Raw genomic sequence first — 8,133 nt, 5'->3', positions numbered from 1 at the left:
TACTTCAAAACACCTGTAGAAGTCTCCTTTGTCCCCCAGTGTCATTGATTTATCCACAGGTTCCCAGGATTCGTATGCAGAAGCTGTTGAGAGGGGTACACAACTCTGTTGCCATACAGGGCTGAAGTCAGGCTGACTGATTTCAGAGAGGGTGCTCTTGTACTTGGCGCCCTGCTAGGCTGGGTGGCGAGGGAGAAAAGCCCTTGAGCTGGAGGCGGAGGGGAGCGAAGTCCACTTGTGTATAATAACTATACAGAAAGAGGGCGTGTCAGAGAGAAGGAGGGTAGAGGAGAACTTTGAACCAAACCTTAAACCACATGGCTGTATTTTCTGTGATTGGCTATGTGGGTCAGGAGCAGCTGGGCACAGTAGCTGGGGTGATCTGGGCCTTGCTTAGATACCATGATCAGATAAACTAAGCAGGCTGGGGAGAGCACCTGGCATGAGCTCTCCTCACCTTGCCCAATCCCTGAAGTTCAAGTTAAAGAAAGTGAATCCTAGAAGACAGAGATTCTTGTCTAAGAGCACACAGGGAGGAAACAGCAGGGCCAGACAGAAGACTTGAGGGGTATAAGACTGGAACAGAGCACTTCCCGATGGGGGTCTGTGAGGGAAGGCGGAAGCTAGATTCTTTCTTCTTTTCCGGACAGAACCAGAACAACCTCTGTGCTTCCTTTTCTCAACAGCTCTTTACTTCTGCAATTTCCTTCGTGGCCACAGGAGGGCGCCTGAAGCTCTGGTTTAGAGCTGTAACTCGAGCCTGGGTAGGAGGAGGCCCCTGGCCCCTGGCCCCTGGGCTGATGATGGCCCTTCCATTTAATACCAAAGGTTTTAGAATGGTGGGTGAGGTCAGTGGGCCAGGGAGTGAGTCGCAGGGACGGAACTAGCCTTCATGCCTGGTCCGTTTTCCCCTAACCATACACACTTTCTCAGTGTGGGTCTTTGTCATTTCACTTTGGAATGGGAGGCCCAGCCTCTGTTAACTTGTGGGGCCGATGGCATGTGTTCCACTTTCCTAGGAGCATTTACAGTTTAAGAGGAGTCAGATGGGTGGTGGCACACACCTTTAATTCCACACTCGAGAGGCAGAGACAGGAGGATATCAGTGAGTTCAAGGCTAGCCTGGTTTACAGAGCAAGTTCCAGGACAGCCAGGGCTACACACAAGAAATCCCCGTCTCAAAAAACAAAACAAAAGTTGAAGAGGAGCCAGGAAGGAAGAGCACAATGGGTGATCCAAAGAGAATAAACGGAGGGGTTTCAGACAGCCAAGGCCTCGTGAGTGTCCTGGGCCTGCCTTGTTTTCAGGGCCTGGATCCCTACGGGATCTCATGTGATTCTCAAGGGAACGCTGTGAAGTTAGCGCCTTCACTTTCATGGTCAGAGGAAGCGACTTCGGTGGGAGAGGGGAAGACAGGTGTCCGGAACCTTTCTCTCTGATGTCCAGGGCTCTCTCTACTTCATCAGCGTGGTTGGAAAGGGGGGGGGGTTGTCAGAATTGGGGTGATAGTGAGGGGTCTTGACTCAATCCCAGGTGCCAAAAGGCTGGATATCTTAGAGGAGAGAGAGGAGGTGGGAAGGGAAGGGCCTGGGTGCTGGGAACCTTCTGTTCTTTGAAGTCACATTCCAGAAGGGCAGGAGGAGAGAGGGAGGGGAAGACAGTGTGAATCAAAGGATAGCCATGATGATGGTGATGGTAGCAATAGTCACAGCGGCTGGTGTTTATGGTGATTCACAAGGAAGTTTCCCATCAATCACAACTCAGCAGAGCCGCATGCCACCCCAGGGAAGGATAGGACAGTGCGGTTTCTGCTGTTTCACCGAAGGGAAATGCAAGGCTTCAGAGTGGAGGGAGCCTTGCTCAAGTTTAATGTCAGCTCACTGCCACTGCTGGGCTAGACTGAGGCCTCCTGGCTCCCAGCCATACATGGGCTGCCCACATGGGCTCCAGCTGTGGTCAGCCAGAGAGAATGGGGCCTTTGTTGGAGCCAAGGCTCAGGCACATGCCTTCTGCAGCCTTGGATGGAGGTCTACGGAGATGGTTTGGACAGGAGGCTCGGGTATGAAGGGGCAGGAGGATCTAGTTAGAGTGAGGAGCTGGTCCTTAAACGACCTGTGGATCTGCCAGCTGATCCTACCCCAGTGACGGACTCCATGACGCTGGCCTGGACTGTGTCCCTTCCTCCTCCCTCCCTATCTCGACAAAGACCTTCACTCACGCCTTCCTTTCTAACTTGACTCAAACTTTGCGGTCCCCCTGCTCAAAGAAAATGAGCCTTCTTTGTGAGTAATGCCCACTGCGTTCCTACTGTGTGCGAGGTTCTGGGCAGGGTGGGCGGGGGCGGGGGGGGGTGCTTTGCCTCTGTTGTCTCCATGTGATGGATTTCATTTTCTCTGTTACCCTCCAATTCCATGCTCAAAAATGAATTTGTGTGTGATTCAGGGTTGAAATTTCTTTCTAACTTTCATTAGTGTGCTGTGGCTTTCAGGGAAAGGCATGGAGGGGAGGTCTATTATGGTAATTTTGCCATCTTTAACCAGTAATGCTCATGTTAAAAACACTTAACAATTAAAAAACCTACTATCCAGAACATACTTGTGTGGCTCTTAAAGACCCTGCACCTGGGCTCTGGATGTGAGTACCCAGAGAAATAGAACCCCTACAGTGCAGCACCCTCCATCGCGCTCACACCTGATCTCGAGTGTGGGGAACACACATCAAGTGACAAGGCAGAAAGGAAATGACAGATATTAACAGATGTCACCCTTTCAATACGGGAGGTGAATTGGACACCAACAATGATCAATAAAAACTGACCAAGACCCCAGTTTCGTTCTCCAGCAGAAGCTATTCACATCCCTCCTTCTCCAGGAAATGTCACATTTACCCTAATGTCTCCTAGAGGGGGAACAGAGGAATCACGGGCTCACTGATCTGACCTCTGATGTTTTACATACCCATTGCACTTTCTAACATTCTGTAATCTAGAAACACTATCTGCATTTTTATAGTCCAAGGATATGTAATACTATTTAAATCTTAATAATTCCAACCTTTTTACCTTTTTTTTTTTTTGGTTTTTCGAGACAGGGTTTCTCTGTGTAGCTTTGGTGTCTGTCCTGGAACTCACTCTGTAGCTCAGGCTGGCCTCAAACTCACAGAGATCCGCTTGGCTCTGCCTCCCGAGTGCTGGGACTAAAGGTGTGTGCCGCCGCCGCCACCGCCGCCGCCGCCCGGCTCTAATTCCAACCATTTTATGAAGACATTTTATAAGATTTTATTGCATTTCCATATTACTCTCTAGAGGCCTTGTGTCTGCTGTATGTTTTCCCAATTTGTGTTTTAAGTAATTTCAAGGAGGACATGTATCTCACAGCATGAACAAGTTTGAAGGCCAGACCTACCCGAGTTTACATCACTTCCCTGCCACTTTTTTCTTTTAGTTGAATGATGTTAGGAAAACCAAAACGACTCGCATTCCCTTTGAACTTTAACTTCGCTGTAAGACAATGATGGCACGTCCCATTTGCACATCTCAAGCCTGAATGCAGGGATTCAATTAGAGCATGCATGCGGAGCCCTGTCCACAGGATGGGAGTAATAACAGGGATGACAGCAACAATCATTTGCGTGCTTGCTGTGTGCCAGGCCCTTGACATCCATCATCGTCGATAATCTCAAAATTGGCTCACAGAGTAGATGTTACAACATCCCCCGCATTGCACATCCAAGAAGGGATAAAGTTAGCACTGAACTCATCACTTGGTGCTGTGCCAGGGATGGCAGCAGACTAGAAAAGAGGCCAGGAACTTGAGGGGCCTCTGTCTGAAAGAAAAGAAAGAAAGAACGAAAGGAAGAAAGGAAGAAAGGAAGGAAGGAAGGGAGAAGGAGGGGAGGAAGGGAGGGATTGTGTGAGCATGTATGCCAAGTTGCACAGGTAGAGGGATAATTTGTGGGAATCCGTTGAATACATTCTTTCCTTCCACCGTGCGAGTCCCAGGGCTTAGACTTTCTTTCTGACAAGGTTTTGCTCTGGCTCAGTTGGAGCCTGTCTTCCTTCTGTTTCTGTATCCTGAGTGCTGGGATCACAGACAAGCACGCACCATTTTCCCCAGCTTTGTGGAGCCTTACAGAGAGATTTCCTGAGACCTGGGAAAGGGTCGAGAAAATCTGACCAGCTTTAACATGCAATCTGGGACAAAGGAGGAAGCTGGATGCACCTCCTGATTCAGAGACAAAGTAAATTAGAAGAGGTACATTTTGTGAGTGGGGAGGAGATCACAGCAAGGGAGAAGGGATCCTTTTTGGTTTTTTGATACAGGGTTTCTCTGTGTAGCCCTGGCTGTCCCGGAACTCACTCTGTAGACCAGGCTGGCCTCAAGGTCACAGAGATCCACCTGCCCCTGCCTCAAGTGCTGGGATTAAAGACGTGCCCTGGTGGCAGTGGGAGAAGAGCTCTTAAGTGAATGAGTATAGGAAGTAGGAGGTAGGGGGCAGGGAGCTAGAGGTTCAGTGGGTGGAGAAGAGTGCTCTGCACTTGTGCCTGGAAAGGACTGTGGGCCAGGCTGTGCTGGGTGGGTGTTAATAGTAAGAAATGGATGTGGCCCGGCAGCAGTGGCGCACGCCTTTAATCCCAGCACTCGGGAGGCAGAGGCAGGCAGATCTTTGTGAGTTTGAGGCCAGCCTGGGCTACAGAGTGAGTTCCAGGAAAGGTGTAAAGCTACACAGAGAAACCCTGTCTTGAAAATCAAAAAACAAAGAAACAAACAAACAAAAGAAATGGATGTGAAGGCAGAAGTTCTCACCTCCATTTGGCAAATTATTTAATTTGGGAAATTACAGGTGCTTCAAATTCAATTTCACAATCACATTTAAGGGTACTCTAAGTTGGGCTTCCCAGTGGATTACACATGGTGTTTGAAAGGCAATGAGTCAGATGACGTCAAGATTTTGGTCTGAATGACTCAAGGATGATGTCATCACTGGAGACAGGAATAGGTAAAGCAGTTTGGGCAGGTGAGACCAGGGATTCAGTTTTAGAAATATTAAGCTGGAGGCATGTAGGAAGCATTAAACTTGAGAAATCAGAAGTCAGTTGGATTTGTGAGCTGGAAGTTAGGAGAGAGACCAGAGAAACAAGCAAACTACCACCGTGTAGCTGATGCAGAACCCCAATACTGGATGAGATCAGATGGGAAGGAAATGAGTGTGGGTCAGGAAGGCACAAACCTAGGCTAGTCTTCCTTGGATTCAGAGGCTGGGGAGGAGAAGAGAACTTAGGGAGAAAAATCTGAAAAGCAACTGGAGATTGGAGAGGAAGGGGTCAAACCATGACATTATGGTGTCCTAGCAACGACTGTGGAGGAAATAGATCAAGGAAGAGAGGGTGACTAATGAGGGCAACCGAGAGTTGTATTCAGCAACCTGGAAGTCAGTAGTAATTTTGACAAGGACATAGTGGAGTGATGTGAAGTTGGTAGTTCTAGGAGCTGATTGGAATAGGCATAAGAAGAGAGAGGATGGGAAGGCAAGATTAGAGAGTATGTACGTCATGTATGTGTGTGTGTGTGTGTGTGTATGTGTGTGTGTGTATAAATACATAAAGCATGATTATATATATCACATACAGTACAGACAGAGATAATATATGATATGTGACATATATGATATTTTATATGGGGAGGGTATATGTGATATATAGTTTTATATGATATATGCAATATATGGAGAGATATAATATATATACAGAGAGGAGCTTTTTATGAGACAGAGTCTCAATTTGTAGCTCCACTTGACCTGGAACTCCTTTGCAGACTAGACTGAGCTCTGGCTTACAGAGATCCAACTGCATCTGCCTCGTGAATGCTGGGATTAATCACCATGCTTGGTGAGCACGGGTGGAGTTGTTTTTTAATAACTGTTTATTTGTTGAGACTATAATATAATTTCACCGTTTCCCCCTTCCCTCCTGCCAACCCCTCTCTTGTACCTCTCGGGGGCAGTTTTGCTGTAAACAAATAACACCCTCCCTGCCCCTGGCTAGGACATCTAACTGTAGAGATAAACTTGAAAATGTGTTGGGGAAGTGGAGAGACAGCTCAGCAGGTAAGAGCACCGACTGCTCTTCCGGAAGCCTAGAGTTCAGTTCCCAGCACCCGCATGGTGGCTCACAACCAGCTGAACTCCAGTTCCAGTAGTTCCTGATCTGATGCCCTCCTCTGGCCGCCTCCGGCACTGCGTGTATGCAGTGCACGGACACACATGCAGACAGACATGCACACACATTAATTAATTTTGCTGTTAAAGAATAGTTTTAGATTTACAGAATGCTTTTGGAGATGTGGAGTCCGCGCTTCGTCCATGTCTGCGCCTCTCTCTTGTGAGCATTCACCAAGACATGTGTGCCACACGGACGCATTGTTACCGCCCCGGTCCACATTTCTTTCACATTTCCTTATTTTTTTCCCCAATATCATGCAAATCTACCCTGAAGCATTAATCTAATTAGTCTTTAACAATAAGAAAATCGGGAGTCAAATATTGGGGTAAGGACCTGAAAGATCAGAGAAGCAGGGAGCAGCCACCAGTCACGTCCTCCCGCTACTGTTCCTTCGTCTCTCAGGCCCGCCTTACTACTTCCTGTCTCCTCTCTGTCAACAAACCTCATGGTCAGCTAGTGGCTAGCTCAGCCCTCTGACTCCAAGCAAGGTTTATTTGTCAGAACACAATTAAAATATCACACAATGCTACCCAGGGCTTATCCTCAAGTCTCCTTAGACACTTCCAGACTCTTCCAAGACCTTCTTTTTTCTGATAGCCTTGCTCATTAAAAAATTTAAAAATTACATTTACTTACTTACTGTGTGTGTCTGTGAGAGGATTTATATGTCAGAGGACAATTTGTAGGAATCCATTGAATCCATTCTTTCCTTCCATTGTGTGAGTTCTAGGGATTAAACACAAGTCATCAAGTCTTTGTTTGGGACAAGACCTCTCTATGTAACCCTGCCTATCCTGGAACTCACTCTATAGATCAGGCTGGCCTCGAACACAGAGATCCACTAGCCTCTGCCTCCTGAGTGCTGGGATTAAAGGTGTGCATCACCATGCCCTCTTAAGTCATCAAGTCTTCATTCACTGAGCTACCTCTCTGGCCTGACTTTGATAATTTTGGGAAGTATAAGTCAGGTGTTTTCTAGGTAATTCATTATTTGGGCTTTATATAGTGTTTTTCATGCTTGAAAGGGGGTTATAGGATTTTGAGAGGCAGACCAGGGTGGTGAAAGTGCCATTACAAGAGGTAACTGGAAAACTTGAGGTAGATGGTACTGAGGCTAAGGAACAAATATTAGGAGGGGTTTGAGGTCCAGTACAAGACTCCTTCTAATACCACGGAAACACTTACTCTATGGGAGGAGCATCCTAGGTGGCGTGGGGGAGGGCTGGGCTCTGAGCTCTGCCGACCAAGGAAAGACAGAGTGGAAGAGTTAAGCTTGGACTTCTGAAGTGTCTGTTCTTGGAGCAGGCAGTGTTGAGCCCTTGTTGGCATCAGCTCTGGGTATAGAGTTGAGTTTTCCACTTCTCTGGTTCCCAAGTCTTATCGGCTTCCTCGGGGCTTTACATTCTAGGAACCAAGCTCACCAACTGAGTACAGAGAACACAACCGTTAAGCAGGAGCATGCAGTTCTAAAATAGCAAGAACAAACCGAGGTGTCCTTCTGTCTTCACAGATGATCAGAATGTCCACAGGCATCATTGTCCCCAATCCGAAGATGCATGAAAGGGACGTGGGAAAATGGGACACAACTGGCAAGTGACAGGGCAGGACCTGGACTCAAGGCTGGTGTAGATCAAGCCCAGTGTTCTCGCCACCACTGGAGAGACAGCTAAGTCTGTCATGTACATCTAAGAATGTATTCTAGGGAGTAGCTACTTGGCCAGTGTTCTCAACCTCAGGTATGAGGCCTGGAGCCTGTCCTCTGCCCTTCCTGCCATAAATGTACACAGAAAATCCAGTTAGTCACTGAGAATGATCCTAAGTCTTTTTCAGACATACAGATGAGAGAGTTCTTATTACTGTATTTTTCTTTGCCACAAGTGTTAAGAAACTTACATCTTGGCCAGGCAGTGGTG

The sequence above is a fragment of the Peromyscus leucopus genome, chromosome 4 (assembly GCF_004664715.2).
Source record: "Peromyscus leucopus breed LL Stock chromosome 4, UCI_PerLeu_2.1, whole genome shotgun sequence".
Classification (NCBI taxonomy): domain Eukaryota; kingdom Metazoa; phylum Chordata; class Mammalia; order Rodentia; family Cricetidae; genus Peromyscus; species Peromyscus leucopus.
The sequence above is the reverse complement of the archived record's forward strand: the minus strand, read 5'-3'. Positions refer to the sequence as shown.